Source organism: Ictidomys tridecemlineatus, chromosome 14 (genome assembly GCF_052094955.1).
Source record: "Ictidomys tridecemlineatus isolate mIctTri1 chromosome 14, mIctTri1.hap1, whole genome shotgun sequence".
Lineage (NCBI taxonomy): Eukaryota > Metazoa > Chordata > Mammalia > Rodentia > Sciuridae > Ictidomys > Ictidomys tridecemlineatus.
The window spans coordinates 49,465,425-49,491,199 of NC_135490.1; the positions used below are offsets into that span (position 1 = coordinate 49,465,425).

At 37.7% G+C, this 25,775-nt stretch overlaps 1 protein-coding gene across 8 annotated transcripts in view; it reads right to left on the reverse strand.

Annotated features, from left to right (window-relative positions):
- Positions 1-25,775, reverse strand: part of LOC144370376 (transport and Golgi organization protein 1 homolog) — a 176,000-nt gene that overhangs the window by 128,872 nt on the left and 21,353 nt on the right. For 4 of the 8 annotated variants that reach the window (XM_078031117.1, XM_078031116.1, XM_078031125.1 and 1 more), the window contains exon 4: positions 14,884-15,111. The exons of the other annotated variants lie outside the window; for them this stretch is intronic. The gene's annotated coding sequence lies outside the window, so the exon portion shown is untranslated. The remainder of the gene's footprint in view (positions 1-14,883; positions 15,112-25,775) is intronic. 8 annotated transcript variants of the gene reach the window in all.

The following is a 25,775-nucleotide window of genomic DNA, read 5'->3' on the forward strand; positions in this document are numbered from 1 at the left end:
ACAAGGTAACGTTTACAGGTTCCAGGAATTAAGACTTGGTCTCTTTAGGGGCCATTACTCTGCCTGTCACAACTGCTCAGACAAGAGTTAAGCACAAGAATGAACATACTAGTTTAGTCCAAGGCTGTTGTTTTCTAAAGCTTTAAAGCAATAGACTACTTTACTCAAATATAATCCCAATAGTTAAAAACAAAAATGAAATAATAAAAAAATAAAAATAAAAAATAAAACTCTTTAAAAAAATGAAGAGAGGATTCTGGGAAGATAGCTGAGTAAGAAACACCAGGAACTTGTTTCCTCAGACAACAAATGCACTGGCAGAATGTATCTAATGTAAGTATTTTGAAACTCTGGAGTCAACCTTAAGATTTGGAGAGTAGTAAATTTTGGCCAGTTTCAGTTCACAGCATTGTAGCACCTGCCTATGCACCAGTCTCATGACAGGTACCTACAGATCTTCTCTGTGAGAGCCTGCACAAATTTATAGGACAAGAAGAACTCTGTCCAAAAATTGAGGATCTACATACTGATTACTGACAGATACAACTCTGATTTTAGAGACACAAACCCATGGGCAGGCAGCCATTGTTGTAATCCTCCCCCAACTTAATCAAGTTCCTCCTCCTCTGATTGAAGAAAAATCTAGGAGATTTAATGAGCCAGAGACCTTTTTCTTTCTTTCATTAACCTACCCATTCATTTTTTCTACCCATTCATTTTTTACTTCTTGCCCTATTGAAAGTCAGACATTTTTTAAAAAGCAACTACATATACAAGGAAATTTAGAAAGTCACCACACACATCCAATAAAAGGTGCAGGTTGAAAAAGAACTGAAAAGAACTTAAACTTATACTTCAGGCTAATCTCCAGCACAGCAACAATAAAAAAAAAAAATCAACACATTCTGGAGAAGAGATAGAATCTGATTTCTAGAGCTACAATATTAGATTTAAATGTCCAGATTTAAAAAAAAAAGAAAAATCCCAAGAAACAGGAGAGTGTGGCCCATTCAAAGGAAAACAACATCATCACAACAGAAACTTTCCTTGAGAAAGACCATATAGATGGTGGGTTTGCTAGAAAAACCTTAAAACAACTGACTTAAAGATACTCAAAGAAGGGCTGGAACTGTAGCTCACAGGCAGACTACTTGCCTAGCATGTGTGAGGCACTGGCTTCAATCCTAAGCACCACATAAAAATAAATAAAGGCATTCTATCCATCTACAACTACAAAAAAAAATTAAAAAGATGCTCAAAGAATCAGTTTATCCTGCTAAGCGAATTAAGCCAATCCTCAAAAAATCAAAGGCTAAATCTACTCTCTGATAAGTGGATGCTGATCCATATGGGGGTATGTAAAAATGGAGAAACTTTGGGTAAAGAAAAGGGAAGGGAGGGTGGGAAGGAAATATGGGGGTGGGAAAGATGGTAGAATGGGATGGACTTTATTATCCTAGGTACATGTGACAATACATCATGTATATATATATGATGTGAATATATATATATATATATATATATATATATATATATGATGTGACAATATATCATGTACAATCAAAAAACTGAAAGTTGTGCTGCAATTGTGTACAATGCATTCTATACAATCAAAATGCATTCTGCTGTCATATATACCTAAAGAAAATAAATAAATTTTAAAAAAATCTTAAAAGGACTGGGAATGTGGCTCAAAAAATAAGAAGATGCTCCAAGAATTAAAGGAAGACATGAGCAAAGACAAGAAAATGATACACTAACAAAATGGAAATATTAACTAAGTTATAGTAACCAAAATGAAAAATACATTACAGGGATTCAAAGACATATTTGAATAGGAGGAAGAAAGATCAATGAAACTGAAGTTATGACAATTGAAAGTATTAAGTCTGAGAAGCAAAAAGAAAAAAGATTCTCTATGTTGATCTTCAAAATTAAAAAAAAAAATACTGATGCACAAAATTTCAAAATCTGGGTATCTTACTCAATACTGTTCTAACACACAAAACCATCCAAGTAAACAAATGGATGTCCCCAGTCTTCAACTTTTACTTCTCATCCAGCTACAGTGTATCATCCATGCAGCCGTCTAAATTATTATACTAAACAAAGCTAATCCTGTTATACCTGTGCTTTGAAATACTTTCTTTGCTCTCAGCTGGCTAACAAGGTCTTCTGTTCACCTCGGGCTGTCCCTCCTTGCATTGTGCACACCTCATCCCCAGGCTTTTACACAGAAGCGGTCACCCCCACCTTCACTCTCTCCCAGGCAAACATTTCCTGGCCTTCCTCTCTGCCATTATCTACTTCTTTCTCTGGGTGTTTTCCTTGATGCCCCAGACCATTCCCATGTGCTCTAACATACATTCCCACATGCTCTCATGGCAACACTTAAATCCTTCCTTGAAGACCTTCATTCATACATTTGACAAATACTGAGCTTCTGCTCTGTCAGACCCGGCCCTTGGTGCTTGAGATACAACAGGGAATAAGACAAAGAACTCCTCCCCATGGAGCTGATGACATTCTAGTAAGAGGAAGCAGACTAGAAATTAACGTCAAAATAATAGCAAAGAAGTAGAATATTTGGTGATTGCTCATCATTATATCCCAGGAACCTAGGACAATGCCTCGCTCCTAGCCAGTGCTCAAAAAATACTTACTGAATGAATAAATACAGCAGTGTGAAAAGATGCTATGTGAATGTGAAGTATTGTCTACTGTATGGCCTATGAAAACCTCAGAGTCTGGTCTAAGCTTTCAGAGGCCTAAAGCATGTTGTGTTAGTCATACCAGGCCATTCACTACTTAGACTTGGTTTTACAGTTGGCAAAAGTCATAATTTTACCAGTAATTTTCAGCATCAAATGAGTTAAGCACTGAAGTCTCGAAAGTCCCAACTTGGCATACTGTGCATCTTCCTCAAACTCAAAACACAAAATTAAAAGAAAGCCAGTTCCTTATATGGTTTGGACACCAGAATGCTGGCTTCGTGCTATATATAAAAGGTTAATACTGGAAAAGTCAATAACTACCATGAACAAGGACCCTGTCATATCACTGTCAAGGCCTAATCCTACCTAAGTTATCACCTGCTGAAGTAAATTAAAGTCAAGAAAGTAAACATTTAATGAATATTCACTTGCCTTTGGTCCAAGAAAGTCTTAGAAATAAGCTTTCCTTTAATTAAAAATAAAAATAACCCAGAAAGCTGAAATAAGATCTGAGGAACACTCAACACAGGTCAGCCAGTCAGCATAAGTAAGAGTTGGCAGTGCCCAGGTGAAACTGCTCCAGGATGTGACTGTAACACCATTCTGTTCATGCAAAAATTTGGAAAACAGATTTTCTGGGCAGAACTGGGGCCTAACATCTCCACTACCAAGTTCAAAGCCAAAAAATAAACCTGGTACAAAGGTACCCGTGGTTCTGAAAATAGCTCACTATCTTTACAGACAGCAAATACATCAAGCCTTGGGACTGAGACACGCACCAAACCATCAACCAACTGACAAGCCAGTATTATGTACTATGCTAAGTGCTCTGAAGCATAGTCACACATATAAGAAAGACATAATTCTAGGCCTTAAGGAACTTTAAATCAAGTTTAAAAAATAAGACAGAAATGAATGGAAAAACAAAAAAAATGCAAACCAGATTGAAAGGCTGGCATTCTAAGAGCCAGAGAAGTGGTAGATTGTTGCTCTGGAGGCCAAATCAATTGGGGAGAGCCCAAAGAGGGACGCTCAGCAAGGCTGGTTTCACAAGGAGTGGGACTCACCAGGATGTGTGCAGACTGAGAAAAGCAGAGAAGAGCCCTACACTGTTCTAGGTGCCCTTCAGTCTTGAAGGACAGATGGGAATCACCTCTCCCTGGGCCATGCGAGGCTGAAGGAGGAAGAAGAGAATGTGTGGAGAAGGAAGAGACTGACACACTGCTAAGGCAGAGATGTGTAAGGCAGCCATGGTGGGGAAGGCTACAGCAAAAGGCTCTGGTGTAGAGCAGGCCAGACTGTGGAGACCTCAAACTCCAAACTAATGAATTATTTCCAATTACTGGTAAGACACTTGATGATGTGGCCCAGAAGTATCACAATGAACTGTGTTTGGGTCTTCCCTAAACAGTTTCATGTAAGTCTACACTGTCCACACAAAAGAAGTAGAGCAAATTTTTTTTAATGTGTTAAAAGTTGAAAAACCAACATATTTTCATAGATATTTAAATAAAGTCATATCACTGTGACTAAGTTTTAGATCATGCAGTAAATCATACATATCTGAATAAGAGCTATAACTACTGAAAGATCCATTTTAAACAGCACTAAAAAATGACTTCTGAAAGGCAAATCTAATCCTCCTACACCTACTCCATCACTTCACCCTCCCCCACAAACCTGACTAGGGTCTTTATTTTCCTTTAAGCATTACAGGTTTCTTTATGTACCTGGAAGGAAGAGCTGTTAGTCATCAGTCTGGATGGTGTGGGTTAATAGGGTCTTTGTTCAGAAAATTTAATTATAGGTTTGAACCTTGGATGAATGCAAAAGAAAAACACTGGAGGGGACTCTCAGCTAATCTGCCAACTAAGTGGACCCATGCGACTTCAGGAGTGTCCCTGGGTGCATTGTAGAGGCAGTTTCTTCCCTGTTGTCTGTAGCATGTCCTGCCCTAGTTTACTCCTAATTTGCTTCTCTGGCCTGATCTCTGACTGTCCTACAACAACCATTTCTGACAAAGGGCTCTGCAACCAAAGGCCCAAAGATGCTAAACCATAATTTTGGCAGTTTTATACCCTTTAGAGTTTTATATACCCTTCTGCCTCAATGCAGGCAGCACAACTAAGACTGCGCTCCTGTGCACTGGCTCCAGGCAACCTCAGAGCTTTCCCACCTTTGACCCCAAAGGCTTTGCAGAGGAAACAAGAGTTTAAAACCTGGCTTTAACATACCTCTACATTCACCAAATACTTTGACTCTGGCAAGTGATTATCTGAGGAAAGCTGCTGAACCAAGGGTATTTGGGGCTGCATTTTATACTTTGTTATCCTAGAGATACCAGTATTTAAAAAATATGAACTAGAAACAAAATAAAATGCAATAACTGTTAAAAGACTAGAGTTTGAAAGTTTTCTGAGCAAGAAGGGAGAAAACTGATTAATAAAAAACCTGCTTTTTACTTCCACAGGAAATCTAAAATTGATGCCAGTATTACAAAAGGATAAAAGTGCTGACCAAAAAATGTCAGCGAAATCAACACAAAATGCATAAAGAGAACCTCCCAAAGTAGTGGAGCTCTGAATGCCTGGAAATCTCGTTTCCTCCTAAAGCTCAGTTAAGTGATGATAAAATTCCTAGTTTAAAAAAAAAGTAAGGGAAACTGTTTTAATCAAACTAAAATAATCAAATTAACATGTCCAAACATTCAGATTCCTAAAGAAAAGTAATATGTGAATATAATGCATAGGAATTGTTAGGGCTACAATTAATTGAAAGGTGAATATGTTATTCTGGAACCAAGAACTCTGGTTTCTCTTTATTTCCATCATTCTTTCATTCACTGACTAATATGTATGGCATTCTGAAGGATTAAAAAAAAAATTGAATCAAGCATTCAATACCCTCAAGTGCTGGGGAAGTCAAAAATCAAAATCTTAAAACAACTAATCCAAAGCTCTCCTGTTTTGAAACCTCCTTTAAACATTAAAAGGCATTTCCAGTTCAAAATTCAAAGGTAATGATTCCCACTGAGCAATGATTATTTGGATAGAGACATGTGGTAAACATTTCCTAGGGAAATGAAAAAAGGTCAAAGGTAAAAGACAACTGAGAAGAGCTGCAACATCTCGGCAAGTTACAAATTTAAGGGGTAAGGGACACACACACAACCTCCATCCATTAGAAGCTGAGATTTAAAAGAAAAGCTGAGGCTTCTCTGGGGTGAATATCATGACATCTGTTCTCTTCTCATAATAGCAACTAAGTTGATTTAAGAAAATATTCTCTCTCTCTTTTCTAGAGCTGTTGGTTCATAATTACATGATTTTTCTTGAGCTTTGGTTTCCTTAAGATGTGTTTATTCTGCACATCTGCTCTCCCCATACCTGATTACACAAAGGTATCATAAAGAGCAAACCAACAGGTATAAAGAGACCAGCCCTCAAAACAGATCAAAGCAAAAAGCCCATGGAGTCCTTTGGAAATCTTGGCTGGCAGCTCTTGTAAATAAAAGTGCTTCTAAAACAGAAAGCATTAAACTACCATATTTATATAGGGCATGATTGACAGGTCAGTTATTAACTTCATAAAAACACAGGCAATGTTAACTAGCAAGAATGTTTGTTCTAGCTGTTCTATCTGAAGGAAAATGAAATCCAAGATAGAATGGCTTGTTCTCTGTTTCTTTTAAGTATTTATTTTAGAACCGTGCAGTATAAAAGAATGTTTTTTCAAGTCAGTGAACTTAAGCTATTTTGCTTACTGTTCTGGAATTTAAGTATGTTGTTATAATTCTTTAGAAAACAAATGTTACATTTACTAAAGTCAAATTCCAATGGTGCACCATGATCTTTTCAAGCCCTCAACAATTTTTTACTCTTCTGAGTTACTAAAACTAAAGAAACTTACATTAATTCATCTTTCTTCCAGTAACTAACATGTATCAAATCAGGGAATCAAAGTGCAGGCAGACTTCCTCCCAGTGCTCTGGATGCAAGCATGTGTTCCTTGAACTGCTTATGGCAACAGACCTAAAATCTGCCAAAAGGAGAAAAGAATGAAGGGTCTGTATTTTATTAATATTATTTTGAGGGCTTATTTTTATCTATACATTCTATCATGTGTGATCACTTATTGCAATATTACAAGGCAGTATATTTTATTTTAAAAATTCTCTCAGAAAATAATGTCAGCTGCAGGTAAATATACAGTCAGGAAATCCTGTAGAAGAACTCAAGTCCATTTCTGCAAGCAATAACTTTTATCTTGAACTTACTTAACATGGTTAGCGCCCACACCCATCCCAGTGGGTACTGACAAAAAAAAGAAAATGTCAGCTAACTTAAAAAAATGTTTCTCCAATTTGAAAAGTGACTTCTCTAGTAGTTGTTTTGAGCAACTATATAGCAAGGAAGTATACAAAACTTCTATTTACCCAGTCTATGCTCTTATTCATTTATATGATGATTTTTTTAAAGTAACAAGGAAAAGGTAGAAGGAAAAGTTAGAAGGAAAAACAAGGTTTTGCTTTTTAGAATCAATCAACAAATACTTTTAAGATTGGAGTTACATAAATTTGGCATTTCCTAGCCAAATAAATGCTTATGAAGTGGACTGGTGTTTATGTGCATGTTTGTTTATGTGTGTTTAATATTCTCAAGCCTCAGAGTTTTTCCATGTAAACAAAAGTTTTGTTAAATGCCTCTTGAATTAAATTTAAAAGGCTATTTGTTATCAAAATGTTTCGCTCATAGTAAAGGCTGTCATATGAGCTGCACACTAAACACAAGAGCAAACCCCAAATCCCAGAAAAACTATCCGTGCTCATCAGTACATTTAATGCAGCACAATCCTGATTCCTCCAGAGTTCCTACAAACAACAGTCCTTCAGAACACAGAATTCTTATGAAATAAATACTCAATCTTAGAACATGCCCTGGCCTCCTCCACTACCCACACATGCCCGCCCCTCCTGCAGGACTATATTTTCAAACTAGAATATTTGTTTTGACACACTTCTGCTTACTTAATTCTCTGGTAAAGGATTTCTTGTGCACTCCTAGCCAGTAATGAACTTTTTGCCAGAAAATATGCAACTCTTAGCATGACAAGAATAAGGGGGTAAAAAAACCCTTCCATCGAGACTTCCAGAATTGAAGATAAAAGCAGGTACACTGGAGGGTTCCAACATGGCGGCCGGCGAGCAGGCAGCATTTTCTGTACCTCCGCAGTAACGGGATCAGAGAGACACATAAATACAGTTGCATGGGACCTGCTGAGGAACTTCTAACAATATTCCATTGAAAGGAGACCTGAGGATAACTAGTAAGTCTGTGGGAGGGGTCAGTTTGTCTCAGGCGAGTGAATCTATGCAACGCGGATCAGGGACACAATCCCGCCGGCCGCGGCCGAACTGCAGTGAACTGCAGCAAACGTACGGCCGCGGCGGACTGGGCCCCCGCAGGCCTGAGTCTGTGAAATGCCTCTGGCGGTTTGACGCTACAAACAACACCCCCACCCCCCCATCCCACCCCCAGCCGGTTCAGAGCTGCAAACCACACGACCCCCAACCCCCACCCCCACCCCGCTCCTGTGAACAACTCCTGCCCACTGGGCTCTGCAAAGGGCCCCGACCACACGGCAAACGGACAAATAGTCCCGACCACTGGGCACTTCGAACAGCCCTGCCCGCACGGGGGAATCAGGGGTGGCGCGGGACCCACCGCACGGAACTCCCACCAGAGGTAACATCTGAGGTCTCTTGCACCAGTTTCCGGGGGCGTGACTACCAGAGGGCAAGCAAATTCACCGCGGGTCCTCAACCCCAAGCCCTACAAACTTAGGATTCCAGGGAATGGCAAACAGGGAGAGCGTGCCCAGGTGGCCATGAAAACAGGGCACACAGGAGCAGCAGACCTGGCGTGTAGCCAGTATTGTGGTGAGCATTACCGGTGAGCAGACCCGCCCAGTCCGGGAGGAAAAGCTGCTGCACAGTGACAGGCTCCCGCCTACTAAGAAGAGAAGCTTAGCCTGGTGGGCACAGCTTCACCTAATGGAAGAATAGTGAATCGGACTCTAAGACTGCATTTATTAATTTTTTTTTCTTTTTTTTTGTGGATGTTGTGGTTGGGTTTTTGTTGTTGTTGTTGTTGTTGCTGTTTTTTTTAAAAAAAGTGTTTTTAAAATTCATTTTATTTTATTTTATATTATTTTTTAATTTTAATCCTCATCTCTATTATTACTATGTTATTTTTTTTAATTCTTTTAAATCTTCAATTTTTTCTTTCTCTTTCTTCTCTTCCTCTGTCTTTCCATTTCTTTTCAATTCTCTTATTCCCCCTTCCTTGAATTCTACCTGGTTACTCTCATTCTCTTTGGTGATTTCTTCCCTTCCCTGCTAATACCTTTCCTCCCAAGCATCAAATAAATTTATAGGAGTAGACAGTAACTCAACAGTCAAACAGAACAAAAAGCAAAATGAGCAGTATGAAAAAGCAAGGAAGAAAAGGAGTGCAAACAACACAGGACAGCCCAAATATTCAGAACGACATAGAGTCATCAGAAAAGTGGTCATATAAAGAACTCAAGGAACACCTTAGACAGATGGAATGGAACCTTAAAGAGGACACAAGACAGCAAATTCAAGCAGCGAAAGAACACATTGAGAAGGAATTACATAAAATGATAAAAGAAGAAGTTAAGCATCTATATCAGGAGATAGAGACTATAAAAAAGAATCAAACAGTAATCTTAGAAATGAAGGAAATTATAAACCAAATTAAAATCTCATATGAGAGTATCACTAATAGAGTGGAGCAACTAGAAGCCAGAACATCTGATAATGAAGACAAAATATACCAACTTGAAAAGAGTCTAGCCAACTCAGACAGGATGGTTAAAAATCATGAGAGAAACATACAAGAGATATGCGATAATATAAAAAAACCAAATTTAAGAGTCATTGGGATAGAGTAAGGGATAGAAATTGAAACCAGGGGAATGAGTAATTTACTAAATGAAATAATTACAGAAAACTTTCCAGAAATAAAAAAGGAAACAGATATACAAATTGTAGATGCATACAGGACACCGAGCATACAAAATCACAGTAGACCAACGCCAAGACACATTGTTATGAAGATATCCAATATACAGAACAAAGAGAGAATATTAAAAGCTACAAGAGAAAGGAGACAGATTACATTCAGGGGTAAACCAATAAGGTTAACAACGGATTTTTCAACACAGACGCTGAAAGCAAGAAGATCCTGGAACAACGTATTCCAAACACTGAAAGACAATGGATGCCAACCAAGAATCCTGTATCCAGCAAAATTAAGCTTCAGGTACGACAACGAAATAAAAATCTTTCACGATAAACAAAAACTAAAAGAATTTGCAGCCAGAAAACCAGCATTGCAAAGCATCTTGAGCAAAACACTCCACGAGGAAGAAATGAAAAACAATAACCAAAGCCAACAGTGGGAAGTACCTCAGTAAAGACAGACAGAGGGGGGAAAGCAAATCATGGAGAAACAAACTAAATTGAAAAAAAAAGAGATAAATAATCAAACATGGCTGGAAGAACAAACCATATATCAATAGTAACTCTAAACATTAATGGTTTAAACACTCCAATAAAGCGACATAGGCTGGTAACATGGATTAAAAAAACAAATCCAACAATATGCTGCCTCCAGGAGACTCACCTGACTGGAAAAGACATACACAGGCTGAAGGTGAAAGGTTGGGAAAAAATATATCATGCACACGGTCCTCGCAAGCAAGCAGGTGTGGCCATCCTCATATCGAATAAAATCGACTTCAAGACTAAATTAATCCAAAGGGATAAGGAAGGACATTATATTCTGTTAAAAGGAACCATTAAACAACAAGATATAACAATTATCAATATTTATGCACCTAATAATGGTGCTGTGAAGTTCATAAAACAAATTCTCCTCAAGTTCAAGAATCAAATAGACCACAACACAATAATTATGGGCGACTTCAACACACCTCTCTGACCATTGGACAGATCCTCCAAACAAAAGTTGAATAAAGAAACTATAGAACTCAATACCACAATCAATAACCTAGACTTAACCGACATATATAGAATATATCAACCATCATCAAGAGGATATACTTTTTTCTCAGCAGCACATGGATCCTTCTCAAAAATAGACCATATATTATGCCATAGGGCAACCCTCAGTAAATATAAAGGGGTGGAGATAATACCATGCATTTTATCTGATCATAATGGAATAAAACTGGAAATCAATGATAAAAGAAGGAAGGGAAAATTCAATATCACATGGAAAATGAACAATATGTTACTGAACGATCAAAGGGTTACAGAAGACATAAAGGAGGAAATCAAAAAATTCTTAGAGATAAATGAAAATACAGACACAACCTATCGGAATCTATGGGACACAATGAAAGCAGTTTTAAGAGGGAAATTCATCGCCTGGAGGTCATTCCTCAAAAAAAGGAAAAACCAACAAATAAATGAGCTCACACTTCATCTCAAAGCCCTAGAAAAGGAAGAGCAAAACAATAGCAAATGTAGCAGAAAGCAAGAAATAATTAAAATCAGAGCGGAAATCAACGAAATTGAAACAAAAGAAACTATTGAAAAAATTAACAAAACTAAAAGTTGGTTCTTTGAAAAAATAAACAAGATTGACAGACCCTTAGCCATGCTAACAAAGAGAAGAAGAGAGAGAAATCAAATTACTAACATAAGGGATGAAAAAGGCAATATCACAACAGATGCTACAGAAATACAGAAGACAATTAGAAATTATTTTGAAAACCTATACTCCAATAAAATAGAGGATACTGAAGACATCGATAAATTCCTTAAGACATACGATTTGCCCAGACTGAGTCAGGAGGACACACACAATTTGAACAGACCAATATCAATGGATGAAATTGAAGAAGCAATCAAAAGATTACCAACCAAGAAAAGCCCAGGACCGGATGGGTATACAGCGGAGTTTTACAAAACCTTTAAAGAAGAATTAATACCAATACTTTTCAAGTTATTCCAGGAAATAGAAAAAGAGGGAGCTCTTCCAAATTCATTCTATGAGGCCAACATCACATTGATTCCGAAGCCAGACAAAGACACATCAAAGAAAGAAAACTACAGACCAATATCTCTGATGAACCTAGATGCAAAAATCCTCAATAAAATTCTGGCGAATCGGATACAAAGGCACATCAAAAAAATTGTGCACCATGATCAAGTAGGATTCATCCCTGGGATGCAAGGATGGTTCAATATACGGAAATCAATAAATATTATTCACCATATCAATAGACTTAAAAATAAGAACCATATGATCATCTCGATAGACGCAGAAAAAGCATTCGACAAAATACAGCATCCCTTTATGTTCAAAACATTAGAAAAACTAGGGATAACAGGAACTTACCTTGACATTGTAAAAGCTATCTATGCTAAGCCCCAGGCTAGCATCATTCTGAATGGAGAAAAATTGAAGGCATTCCCTCTAAAATCTGGAACAAGGCAGGGATGTCCTCTATCACCACTTCTATTCAATATAGTTCTCGAAACACTGGCCAGAGCAATTAGACAAACGAAAGAAATTAAAGGCATAAAAATTGGAAAAGAAGAGCTTAAATTATCACTATTTGCGGATGACATGATTATATATCTAGAAGACCCAAAAGGGTCTACAAAAAAACTACTAGAACTAATAAATGAATTCAGCAAAGTGGCAGGATATAAAATCAACACACACAAATCAAAGGCATTTCTGTATATCAGCGACAAAACTTCTGAAATGGAAATAAGGGAAAACACTCCATTCACGATATCCTCAAAAAAAAAATAAAATACTTGGGAATCAACCTAACAAAAGAGGTGAAAGATTTATACAATGAAAACTACAGAACTCTAAAAAGAGAAGTAGAAGAAGATCTTAGGAGATGGAAAAATATACCCTGTTCATGGATAGGCAGAACTAACATCATCAAAATGGCGATATTACCAAAAGTTCTCTATAGGTTTAATGCAATGCCAATCAAAATCCCAATGGTATTGCTTGTAGAAATAGACAAAGCAATCATGAAATTCATATGGAAAAATAAAAGACCCAGAATAGCAAAAGCAATTCTAAGCAGGAAGTGTGAATCAGGTGGTATAGCAATACCAGACTTCAAACTATATTACAGAGCAATAGTAACAAAAACAGCATGGTACTGGTACCAGAACAGGTGGGTGGACCAATGGTATAGAATAGAGGACACAGAGACTAATCCACAAAGTTACAACTATCTTATATTTGATAAAGGGGCTAAAAGCATGCAATGGAGGAAGGATAGCATCTTCAACAAATGGTGTTGGGAAAACTGGAAATCCATATGCAACAAAATGAAACTGAATCCCCTCCTCTCACCATGCACAAAAGTTAACTCAAAATGGATCAAGGACCTGGATATCAAATCAGAGACTCTGCATATGATAGAAGAAAAAGTTGGTTCTGATCTACATATTGTGGGGTCGGGCTCCAAATTCCTTAACAGGACACCCATAGCACAAGAGTTAATGGCAAGAATCAACAAATGGGACTTACTTAAACTAAAAAGTTTTTTCATAGCAAGAGAAACAATAAGAGAAGTAAATAGGGAGCCTACATCATGGGAACAAATATTTACCCCTCACACTTCAGATAGAGCCCTAATATCCAGAGTATACAAAGAACTCAAAAAATTAGACAATAAGACAACAAATAACCCAATCAACAAATGGGCCAATGACCTGAACAGACACTTCTCAGAGGAGGACATACAATCAATCAACAAGTACATGAAAAAATGCTCACCTTCTCTAGCAGTCAGAGAAATGCAAATCAAAACCACCCTAAGATACCATCTCACTCCAGTAAGATTGGCAGCCATTAGAAGTCAAACAACAAGTGCTGGCGAGGATGTGGGGAAAAGGGTACTCTTGTACATTGCTGGTGGGACTGCAAATTGGTTCGACCACTTTGGAAAGCAGTATGGAGATTCCTGGGAAAGCTGGGAATGGAACCAACATTTGATCCAGCTATTGCCCTTCTCGGACTATTCCCTGAAGACCTTAAAAGACCGTACTACAGGGATACTGCCACATCGATGTTCACAGCAGCACAATTCACAATAGCTAGACTGTGGAACCAACCCAGATGCCCTTCAATGGATGAATGGATTAAAAAAATGTGGCATTTATACACCATGGAGTATTATTCTGCATTAAAAAATGACAAAATCATGGAATTCGCAGGGAAATGGATGGCACTAGAACAGATTATGCTTAGTGAAGCTAGCCAATCCCTAAAAAACAAATACCAGATGTCTTCTTTGATATAATGAGAGCAACTAAGAATAGAGTAGGGAGGAAGAGCAGGAAGAAAATATTAACATTAAACAGAGACACGAGGTGGGAGGGAAAGGGAGAGAAAAGGGGAATTGCATGGAAATGGAAAGAGACTCTCATTGTTATAAAAAACTACATATAAGAGGTTGTGAGGGGAAAGGGGGAAAAAAAACAAGGAGAGAAACGAATTACAGTAGACGGGATAAAAAGAAAAATGGGGGGGAGGGGGGATAGTAGAGGATAGGAAAGATAGCAGAATACAACAGTTACTAGTATGGCATTATGTAAAAATGTGTATGTGTAACCGATGTGATTCTGCAATCTGTAGTTGGGGTAAAAATGGGAGTTCATAACTCACTTGAAACTAATGTTTGAAATATGATATGTCAAGAGCCTTGTAATGATTTGAACAACCAATAAAATAAATAAATAAATAAATAAATAAATAATAATTAAAAAAAAAGGCAGGTACACTGGATGAAGAGAACCCTTTCCCCTAACATTATAACTTCCTCTTGTTTTCCCTGCTTCACACCACTGTGAGGAGGAAAACCTTCATTTGGCAGTTTCACATATCTTCTCTACACTATTTAAAGCAAGGAGAAACTATTACTCCAATCTTGCTTTCTAATTAAAGAACTACTTATCCAAATGAAAAATGTAGGTTAGCTAATACTACTCAGGGAGTAAATCTCCAAAACAATTTCTTAATAACAGTTTATCGAGAAAATTAAAATCCATTGAATTCATTTAATCCAGTGGAATACTTACTTCTCTTTCATTATTTCTCCAGTTACATTTAAGGAACCCAACACTCAAAAACTTAACAATGCAAGATGGCTCCACCTTTCCCACTGAATTCAGAAGGGCTGGGTGGGAATCACACTGTGCTCCTTGGCGAGCTTAGGGTGTGGGTGAAGCACCTCCTCCACGACTACCCTGAATCTTGAGAGGGCAAATCCACAGAATAGACTTCCTTCATGGGTGGATTCAGGCACTCTGTAACAAAATAAAACACAACTGATGGATCTTGAAACAGAAAAGCATATCCCAAACAATTTTAGATTATTGAAATGCTTGTGAGCTGACAGATCCTTTTCCTGCACACATCACTTACTTACTGATGTCTCCTGGCATCTATCCTCACCCCACTGGTGATCTCATTCACTCTTGGTACGGTATATCATCTCCACACAGATGACTCCTTCATCTAGCCCAGACTCCACTCACATATCTAACTGCCAAATGGATATGACCCACTCCACATGCCTCAGTATCTCAAAACATAGTTGCAAAACTGAACTTGAAATCTTCCCTCAACAATCTGTTCTTTCTAAATCTTCACCTTTACAAATGGTCCCAGAAACTATCCAAGCCAAAACTCCACTATCTTTCCTCTTCCCTGGTCCCCTCATTTTCCATCAAGTCCTATCAAATCTACTATTATACTCTCTCTTGTAATCAATATCCCTCTCAATCCTCCTTGCCTGCCTCAATTTTCCCCAAAGCACAACTTTCTTTTCTCACCACTTGGTCCATCCAGTTTTCCAAAATGGGTTCTTTAAAACACAGTTCTTTGCAAAATATCCCACAAGAATAATTCCATGACTCAATATTTTAAATGAGTACTCACATTAAAGTGCTCAAGAAAGCCTGGGTTGAAGATACACATTCACACCAACCCATCTATGCCACACCTGTTCTCCTGGCTCCCTTTCTCCACACAGTTTTTCTTCATCTAGCTAATCTCTACTCATCTTTCAAGCTCAGACCCTGACTCTTATAGGAAGCCTGTCTGAGAGATACCATTTATCTCCATTTCAAGCTTTTAAATTTCTTCTTGCCATCTCCATACCGTACTATGGTCATGTACTTTGGAACATATCTGCTCTGCTGGATTCTGAGATGCTTAAGAGCAAAGATTTTCCACTTATGTGCCTTTTAATGCTTAGCACATTGTTGGTACACAGGAGTACGTCAATAAACCTACATGAGCAAATGAATGCTAACATGCATTTGCTCATGCCAACTCCTAACTTACTCAATCAAACAAAAGCCCTACAGGTAGTTTCCCAATTCTGTACATGAAGCAACTAAAGGAGAAAAAAATGGATAAGTTTCATTATTCCTCTAATATGACACTTTTTTTTTATCTCCTGCAGGGTATACATGAGTAATTCTACTCAACTTCTCAGGAAAGAGGACATGATTAAACCACTGGAAAACTGCTTGGCAAAACTCTTGTTACTTTTAGAAATACTGTATATTATTGAACAAAAAAAAACTTTGATGTAATGGAAAAATAACTGGGTTAGGAGTCACATTTGAATTCAAACACCAGCTCTGCTTCACACTAGGTATGAGGCATGTAGCAAATTAATCATCTAAACTCCAAGTGTGTCATCTAGAATGAGAACAATAATACTTTCCATATTGAACATTCCTATTAGGAATACATAAGATAAGTATAAGAAAGCCCTCTGCAGGCTTTGTTATAAAGTTGGATATGCCAATGCTGTTTCCACCTTGAACAATATAATGGAATGATGTTTACCTCCCCATCTAGAAATATTTATGATTGATTACTATATATTTCTATTTTTACTTCCCTTGATGATAACTAGTCCAAATAACTGGAAAAGTTTTTAAATCTGCATACTGAAAGTTAAGAAACTTTCTACTAAATTGAACCAATCAAAGCACATCTGCTTTGAGGCTTGGAGTATAAACTGGGAAATAAGAAAAACCATTGAGTATTTAATAAAAAGCTCGACAACAGTCTTAAAAATTTCAACAAAATCATGACCAGTACAACTGGCTAGACTATCTACACTGCAGAGACTGTCCACACTCTTCTGTCACTAATGGAATCTTATATAATATAGTCAATGCTCCCAGCCCTACAAACTATGAACAGCTCAGTAGATAAATCTCAATAAGCCTCCACATCAAACAGACTGGAAGAAATCAAAAGACCACTGAGCTAAGCCAGACCAGGCTGATATTTTGGTTTATTGGTTAACTGTTATGCTTGGAAAGACATAAAGCTTAATTGCAAGGCTTGAGGTGTATGTAAAAAATGCCTGACTTAAGTAGAAATAATGATCAGAGCATCTGTCACTAGCTAAAATACGTGGAGATCTTTACCCGGGATATTTTTTGTTATTTTTATTTTAAATAAATGAAAATAGCCAGTTACACAGTGACTAAACATGAATCATTGTTTCAGCTTTTTGAGAATGCTAGGAGATACCAGGTGTAAATGAGGGAGTAACATTGCCATTAATCCAGGGCATGTGAAAGTTAAAAGGGGAAAGAATCTGGTTTAGTTTATGGCTTCTTGTGGTATTAACTGAAAGGGTAAAATTTCTAAGCTGGAAGGCTTGAATTAAAATGTAAAAGATTAGGTTATTATTGAGTTCCTCTGTTACACCCAGCTTCCTGAGATAGTTAAGACAACACCCTACTAGCCATTTAGCCTAAGGCCCTGTGCAGTTTGTCACAGGGCCCGAACCAATCAGTTTGAATGTGTACCCCGCTTAGGAATGACCAATCACCCCTGCCCGAGCTGTTCCCGCCAATGGATTTGCCAATCACGTCTCAGAGTTGTTGTTCAATTTCCCCGCACCTCATGATGATTTGTTCTGATGTATGCAAAGCCCACCGCCCTCTCCAAAAAGTGTACTTAAGCTCTGCTTGACCTTTGCTCTGGGCTCTGGGCTGCTCTCCCTCCTTGAGTGAGCACAGAGCCCCAGCGCACTGGAATGGATCCCCAATAAATCCCCTTTTGTCAATTGCATGGAGTAAGTCTCTTGTGTGGTCTCTCCCTCCGATGATCCGCTGGACCCCCTTTACATTAACCATAGGTTTCTCACAAATTTTTTTTTAAAGAGAGAGTGAGAGAGGAGAGAGAGAGAGAGAATTTTTTTTTAATATTTATTTTTTAGTTCTCGGCAGACACAACATCTTTGTTGGTATGTGGTGCTGAGGATCCAACCTGGGCCACACGCATGCCAGGAGAGCGCGCTACCGCTTGAGCCACATCCCCAGCCCTCTCACAAATACTAATGAATACAACACTTTAAAACACTATATGGAAAAGTGAAATCCGGTGGTATAATCTGGATCTCTTAAACATTTTCTACTGAGTAACTCCAGTTGGCTGAATAAGCAACAAAAGCTAACATTTTTTAAAAGGCCCTAGGAGAAAGTTCTCCTAGTAAAGGTCTTATGAAAAGCTGAAAATGAGGTCCTCATCACTGCCTTCCTCTAATTTCCACCACTACCAAAGCTACCCAACTATACTCAAGCAGCATAGTGCATTAGGACATGCAAAGACTTAAAATGCAATCCCTCCCCTTTAGAACCTTGTGTTCACTTGAGAGTACATAACTAATTTACAAGAAAGAGACAGTACACAGCCTCTGGGGTGGTACAGGAGAATCCTATGAAACAAAAAAAACAACAAATGCTGAGATGACAATTAAAACAATGGGCACTAAAGGAGAGTTTCCTATATACTAAGCACCAGCCTTAGGCCCTCTACACCAGCCTTAGGCCCTCTTAGCTTTATCACATTTGCTCCTCACAATTCCAGAGGCAGACTCTATTGTCATTCACATTTTATAAGGATGCTGAGACAAAGAAATGGAGGCTCAGGGGACTAAGTCACTTACACCAGAAATCAAATGTAGACATGCCTATTTCTACATTCATCTTCTTTGCCTGCTCCTAGGGCAGAGCCTGAAGAAGGCAGTATGGACTACTACAGAGCTGCAGCCCCAGAGTCTGCTCTCCAGAAAACCAGTTTTAGGAAGACCATTGGACTGAACCCAAGGATGGAAATCAGCATAGTTTAAGAAGAAGGGAGAGGCAGGCATTTAGGAGCAGAAAAACCATGAACAAAAGCACTCAAAGTAAAAGCTTAACATTCAAAGGAACAATAGGGAGATTAGCTTGATTAGTGTGTGGGTATATGTTTGGAATGGGAGAAGGTAGTTGGCAGGCTTTAATAAATATTTGTAAGTTTGAATAATGCGAGATAAGGTGAAAAGGGCCTTGAAAGCAAAGCTGAAGAAAATGCAATTAACCAACAAATAACTTGAGCAAATGTTCAGCCTCCCTAGTAATAAAAGCAATGTAAATTGAAACACCAAGGTCTTTTCCTTCTCACATTCCCTGAAATTTGCACTAAAAAAAAATACTTATTTCTGGGGCTAGGGTTGTGGCTCAATGGTAGAGTGCTCTCCTAGCATGCATGAGGCACTGGTTCGATCCTCAGTACCACATAAATGTGAAACAAAAATACTGTGTCCACCTAAAACTAAAAAATAAATATTTTTAAAAAATGCTTACTCTTAGTACTAGGAAGATTGCACATGCTGGTAAATGTGTTAATTGGTATCAGTTAAAAGAAACTTGGCTATTAGTTTCATGGAATGTTTATATTCTTCAGTCCAGCAATCTCCCTTTCAATAATCATAAAAACATGGACAGGGGCTGGGGTTATGGCTCAGTGGTAGAGTGCTCACCTAACATGTGCGAGGTCCTAGGTTTGATCCTTAGCACCACATAAAGATAAATAAATAAAATAACGGTATTGTATCTAACTACAAACTAAAAAAACAAATTTTTTTAAAAAAAAGGACAAAGATAAAATTCATGAGAGAATATTCCTTGCATCACTATCTATAGTGGGGAAAAATCAGATAAAATGCTCAAGATTGTTGATTAAAATAAAAATAACTCTTTTAAAAAGAAAAAAGGCCAATTAGAGCAATAAACTTTATACTATGTGAAATGGAAAGTGAAACGTGTGACTGGAAGTGAAATGGAACCTGTTTTTTCAAGAAAATTAATTTATTAAGAAATATGACAGGCTGGCGATGTGGCTCAAGAGGTAGCATGCTTGCCTGGCATGCGTGCGGCTCGGATTCGATCCTCAGCACCACATACAAAGATGTTGTGTCCGCCAAAAACTAAAAAATTTTTTAAAAATTCTCTCTCTCTCTCCCCTCCCTCTCTCTCTCTCACTCTCTCTTAAGAAAAAAAAAGAAATATGACAACTTGTGGGTTGGGGTGTGGCTCAGTGGCAGAGCCCTTGCCTAGCACAAGTGAGGCCTTGGGTTCGATCCTCGGCACCACATAAAAAATAAATAAATTATAAAATAAAGAACTCTGAAAAAAAAGGAAGAAAGAAAAGAAATATGACAATATGTAAAACCTAACAGTATAGAATGCAACAACAAGTCGTGTCCTGTGACCTAGAAATCACACACAGGAGACTCTACTTGCAGAAAGAGGCTTACACATTAAAACACTTTATAAACAAAGATACACAGCAGTCTGTTAATTTTTTTTAAACTAGGAGGATTATAAATTATCAAACAAAAATGAAAAGTGATTCCTACCAGTGAAAAAAGAAGGGTGTGTGTAGAATAACTACAAATACATTTTATAAAAACTAAATACTCATGAATTTAAAAAAAGGTCCAGAAAACACAGCAAAATGACAACTGCAATGCAATAGCCTAGGTGAAGACAATAAAACTGTGTAACTTTTTCATATTTTTCTTAATAAGCACATATTACTTTCAGCATACAAAGAGAGAAGAAGAGTGAAACAGAAGAGTAGGAGTGAAGTCCTGGAAACCACAGCATCATCTTCCCCCCACCAAGGTTCTGCCCATACTTAACTACCCCATGTCAAATTGACACACTGGCCACAAAGAGGAGAGATGCTAGTTGGAAAGCAAACCTTTTGACTATAAGAAAACTCAGCCATGGCACTGAAACCAGGAAGTACCTGAAGGACCAAAAAACAAGGCTGACTGTTGGAAAAGAAAGAGTGTAGGAAAAGATTTGGGAGTCCAAAGACCTACTGAAAATGTACCAGTGTTTTCTTTTAATTCACAAATGCACCCAGGTCTCTGAAGATTCAAGATTTTTCTAAGTAAACGGATCAAAAAACACAGAACAAGGAGAAGAGAAAATACTCTGACATATCATTTATTGTTCCCCATAGAGAATAAGATATTGCCAATTACAGAGTACCTCTGATTATAAAGAATACACACTAGAAATCAGGGAGTCCCTCTGAGAAATCTCCTTAAAGAGCTGGCCTACCTCTAAGCACTTCCTACCACATGAGCTATATCACATATACCATAGAGAAAAACGGGAAGAATCCTCAGATGCTCGCCTCTTGGATTATACCAGAACAATGGTATAATATTTGATTCCTCTCTCTTCTTCTTTATCATTGCTGACACTTCACAATAAGACTGACCTGTTCCTTGATTGTTTTAGTTTATTTCATTGTAAGCACACTATATGTTCCGTGAGAATAGGCTGTTCTTAGATCTTTTTTTGGTGTCACCTAGTACTAAGCCCTGTATACAGTTGATAGTTAATACATATTTATTGATAGATATCAGGCTAGGTGCTCAAAGTCATTCCAGACTAAGGTAAATTGAGAAACATGATTCCTTCTGCTACTGTGATTTTTTAAAATAATTCTATGAAGAGTGACATTACTCCAGGTGTCACTATACATGACTGTAATCCCAGCTACTTGGAAGGCTGAGGCAGGAGGATCCCAGCCTTGGCAACTTAACAAGACCTTATCTCAAAATAAAAAATAAAGAAGGCTGGGGATACAGCTAAGTGGTAGAGCACTTGCCTAGCAGGCATGAAGCCCAGGTGTAGTCCTTAGGACTACCAAAAAAAAAAAAAAAAGAAAGAAAGAAAGAAAGAAAGAAGAGAGGGTTATTATACAGAAGGCCCTAAAAAACCATTAAAAATTCTATTTAATGGGGAGCAGGAAGAAACGTCCACAGAAAATGCCAGGGATTCCACGGGATTCAATTTTCATGGACAAGCCAACCAGTTTGGCAATGCATGAGGGCATAATTTTAAATGGAGCCAGGGCTGAAAACAGGAAGGATATACACAATCAAGTATTTAGGGACAGTATGTTCCTTGGTGGAAGGCCACAACTTATAGTCATATGGCAAATGAAATACATGATATTATAAATGGTGGCATTGTAGGTAGCCCACAGAAGTTATTTACTTCACCACTGGAACAATATACTTTTATAATGATAAATAATTGAAAACTAGTTCATTGAAATATTGGAAAGCAATCAAGGAGAACACCACTAAAAGAACTTCTTTTCTCTGAAATATAGAAGCTTCAGGGAAAGTTCTCAATTAAAGCATTAAGGAGTTGGAGATGACCTGTGCTGGGTTTCTGGGGGAAACTAGGCACTTGTGACCCTTAGAAGTCAGTGACACAATATTTTTAATACACATAATTCCATTTCCAAATGCAGGTAGGGAAGGCAGAGCACCAATATTGCTCTGCGTTGACCACATTTTCTAGCAGCAATATAAACAAAAGGTGAGGGAAGATTTTCCCACATTAATGGAAGAACTGGAAGAGACACAGGGAGAAAGTGTGTTTAAAAGACATTAGCAAGAGCTCTGTTACAGCCACGTCTGCACAGTGCAGCGGGAGTGAGGCTCTTCCCATGAGGAAGAGCAAAGTCCACAGTTACCTTCAGCTTCCCACCTTGCTTTATAGGTAACTTTACAGTTGAGTCCAAGTCTTGCCTCTCCTCTTCCATTGTTCTTCAGAGATTTGCATCCTATTTTATAAATGTGTGTCATCCCCTCATCCCCTCAGTGCTTGAACCTACCTCGTATACTTGCTGAATGAATGATGAAGAAAAAAAATGTCAGAATGCCCAACCTGGACACCAGTTACACAGAAATGGAACCACAGGCATAGGAAAGCTTTGATTAAAGGGGTGACAGAGGGGATCAAGTGAATTACGGGACAGGGGTATGTAGCTGACCATTAAATGGATCTAAGTCAATTATTCAGATTTGAGAGGTTGTAGAAATAGATACAACTAAGATGAAGATGTCTTAAGAGCAAAAGAAAGGCAAGATGTCATGGAATTGTGCTTATAGAATGGAAAATTCTAGTCTTCCAAATTTAGCAACTGGATCAGACGTACTGATCCTTGTCAAATGAAGCTAATCTAACCCTAACTTCTGTCAAGCCCAGCTGGTTTGCCCTGACGCAGACAGCCTCATGTTCCAATTCTATAGAGGCAGTTTGTAGAGAACAAAGCAGTTAGAGTTCAGAGGACAGAAAAGAAAGAAACTTGACAGAAAAAGAAAGAGAGATTATTCAGAACAATTGGCCTAATTTGAGTTCAGAGGCCAAAAAAGTCACATCAAAATACCACATTCAATTGAAATAGAACAGGGATTTTTGACACAGAAACAAAAATAATTAAATGCCAATTCCCATAAATTTAGAAAGATCATTTGACTTCACACTATTTGGCCTTATGATAAGAAAACCAATATATGGTCAAATTCCAAAAGTAAACCAGAGTTTGTGATAACAAACATGTTAACACTGTTATCTTATTAGAGATTAGCTGTGAACCAGGAAGATAATTCATAATGTCAAAGAGCATTTTCAAGCTTGGATTCAGAATCTCTATTTTAATGTTTTACAAAACTTGGTTCATGTGTGAAGACATACATATACTTTGTTTCTGGGTGCTATGGTTTTGGATATGGTTTATCCCTCAAAAGGACATATGCTGGAAGATTGGTATCCAATAAAATGATGTTGGAGTAGTCAAACTTTTAAGGGGTAGGGCCTCATGGAAGGTAACTAGGTTACAGGGTTACTTATACCCTCATGAATAGATTAATGATGTCTTGGAATAGGTCAAACCTCATGGGACTGAATTATTTCTTGATAAACTGGGCTATTGGAAAGTAAAGCCACACCATGCAATTGGCCCTTCTACGCAGTCCATTGGTTTCCTTTCTACTTCCTGACCATGTTGTGATAGCCATGGGTGTGGGGGAGGGAACTTTTCCAGAATACTAGCACCATGCTGTTTGGACCACCTTCCACCACCAGAATCATGAGCCAAATAAATCTTTCTTTATGCACTACCTAGCATCACGTATTCTGTTATAGCAACATGAAATGGACTAAGAAATTACATGAAAATTTTTTAAATGCAAGCTATTTACAAGAATGAATTATAGCCACATCAGTGTTTATAGCAGCTCAATTCAAAATAGCTAAGCTATGGAACCAACCTAGGTACCTTTCCACAGATGAATGGATAAAGAAAATGTGGTATACATACAAAATGGAATGTTAGTAAGCCATAAAGAAGAGTGAAATTATGGCATTGGCTGGTAAATGGTTGGAACTGAAGAATGTCGTGCTAAGTGAAATAAGCCAGTCCCCCAAAAAACCAATGGTTGAATGTTATCTCTAATACGTGGATGCTAACACACAGTGAAGGAAAGTGGAGAGGAGAAGAATAGAAGTTCAATTGGATTAGATAAAGGAGAATGAAGAGAAGGGAGTGGAGAGGAGAATAAGAAAGACAGTACAATGAATTGAACATAACTTTCCTATGTTCATATGCGAATACATGACCAGTATAATTCCACATCATGTACAACCACAAGAATGGGATCCTAATTAGAATAAGCTATACACCATGTATGTATAGTGTTAAAATACACTCTACTGTCATATAAAAAGAATAAAAAAAATTAAAAAGAATGAATTATACAGAACCGAATATCTAGACCCTTGTACTATTTCATATTTCTTTACAACTACATGTAGGAAATATGTAAAGGAAATAAATTTTCATATTAGGCTAAAATATATTTATTATCTTCCTATATTTAAATCACTGTTCCTAATGAAAACATTTTCAATGCTTTTGAGATGACCTTGAACATCAGACATCAATGTAGTAACACACATTGCTTAATTCACACTCTTTCCCCGACCTTGTCCTTCCTTTTAATGGAACTTGACTTTTAGAATTTACCATTCTCAGACTAGTTATGTGCTTCAGGAAGAGCTAACATATATTCCAGGCCCAACTGAAGAACCCTGATTTGTCTAAGCTAATTATGGCAGATCTATTTCCCCCACCCGGGTTAAGCTGGGACATGTTAAAAATTAACTTTGGTCAATAATATGTGAATAAAAACCTGTAGGATGTGGAGGTGGGGACATAGAAACACACACAGGAGGAAGTGTCATTGTTTTCAAAAAGAAATAAGAAACACGGCTTCTAAATATTGTGTTTCAACTCTAATATCTGGAGGATGGCTCCAACATCTACATAATAGCAGCCATCTTGTAACCATCCAGAAAGCCCCCTTGGTCCATGCCTTCACGTCTAGGATGGCACAGTAGAAACACAGAGAAAACACATGCTTCAACCTGAAAGAAATAAATCCCCCTTAAAACATCCTGGTTACATATGTAATAACTTTTCCCTGTTTAAATTCTGATTTGGGTTTTTTATTAGTTGTATCCAAAAGCATTCTAACTACTATTAAGTCTGAACTATTTCAAACTTACATTTAAATATTAAAAAATGGAGCTATTATTTGAGGGATGAAAAATGACAATGACAAGAGTATGCTACTTAATTTTTTTAACCACACAAATATAAAATAAAGATATTGTGTCCACCTATAGCTACTTAATTTTTTACTAGGACATCTAGCCCAAGGTACAGAACTCAGTACTTCTAGTGAATCCTAAAGTCTATTATATTTCAAAGGTGTTTACTACTCTATTCCCCC